Genomic DNA, 1,499 nt, shown 5'->3' on the forward strand with positions numbered 1-1,499 from the left:
TCTTATTCCTTCTATTTATATACATACAAAGATCGTTGATATTATAAAAAAAAGTTATATATTATTAAATAAACATCTATATCACAATATTTTGATTATTTTTCTGTTGGCATAATAGACTATAGTTAATTATGACATTGAAATCCATTTTCTCAAAAAATATTATCTATTTTTGCTCCAATATATCACAATCGGGTGGGATCCACCCATTTTTTTAAGGATAATTCGGTAAGCCTTGCCAATTTTATTCGCTCCAACAAAATGATTTTGATATTTAGTGTTATTTAAATTTGTCTTTAGAAACAATAATTTTTTAAATTTACTTAAGAAAAATTTCGTATAACTTGAGGACCAAGCAAAAAGTGGAGGTGACCTTCGAAAAGGAAATGAACATAGTAACTAGTAAGTGCACTTCCCACTATACTCTAAGGTTTAATTAAATTTTTATTAGAATATTGTAAATATAAATAATTTCTCTATGAAATTCTTGCTCAAGGAATGCCATTATTTCTTTTTGTTTCTTTACACCTTCCATATATGTTGAATTGCTAGTTACCTACTTCATTTCTCGCAAGTACCATTTTAATTTAATTCGTTTGTGATCACTGATCACCCGCCAAACAAGACAATTGATCAAATTTTGTGGAAAAACACTGATTTCGTTATAGAAATTCTTTCTTGGACTACTTGTATCATGTCAACTTGCCATTCTTTACTTCTTCCTCCCAATTATTACCCACTTTTTCTTTTCTCTTTTTTTTTTTTTTTAAAAAAAAAACTTTAAACTTTTTATTTATAACTTAAAGTCATCTTCAGCTAATCAAGTTTCTTAGCAGTCAACAATTCAATGGATCAGCTTTGGGGAATTCAATAAGGATGTTTTAGGAAAGAACAAGACCAATAAAAATACGTTTCTAACATGTAGGCTTTTATACAAAATTTAATTATACATACAGAAAAACAAGTTTATAGATGCATAGGGATGGCAATATTACTCGAATCCGCGGGTATCCACTCCACCCCTACTCGCTCGGAACGGGTAATTATCCACTTTGCACCGGGGTAAGTTTTTAGCGGGGCGGGTTTTTGGGAGGGGCGGGATCCTAGCGGGGCGGGGCAGGGTCGGATTTAGGTAATACCCGTCCCTACCCGTCCCGCTATATATATAATATATGTAAAATAATTAGTAAATGATTAATAATATTGTATCATATTTAAATTTTTACTTTAATTTATGTTATGTATGTGATGATGATTATATAAATTTTGAAATTTAATTTTATTTATTGAATTTTAATAATTATAGGAGCGGGTAAGGACGGGACGGATACCCGCAGGGGTGGGTTAGAGTTCAACGTTTTACTACTCGCAGGTAGAAATGGGACGGATTTTATGTAGGTTGTTGTACCGCAAAACGAGATCGGGTAGAGCAAAAATCTGTCCCTACCCGTCCCGTTGCCACCCCTATACATACATTCAGTTATGAATATCATATTAAT

Source organism: Arachis ipaensis, chromosome B02, assembly GCF_000816755.2.
Source record: "Arachis ipaensis cultivar K30076 chromosome B02, Araip1.1, whole genome shotgun sequence".
NCBI classification, from domain to species: Eukaryota; Viridiplantae; Streptophyta; class Magnoliopsida; order Fabales; family Fabaceae; genus Arachis; species Arachis ipaensis.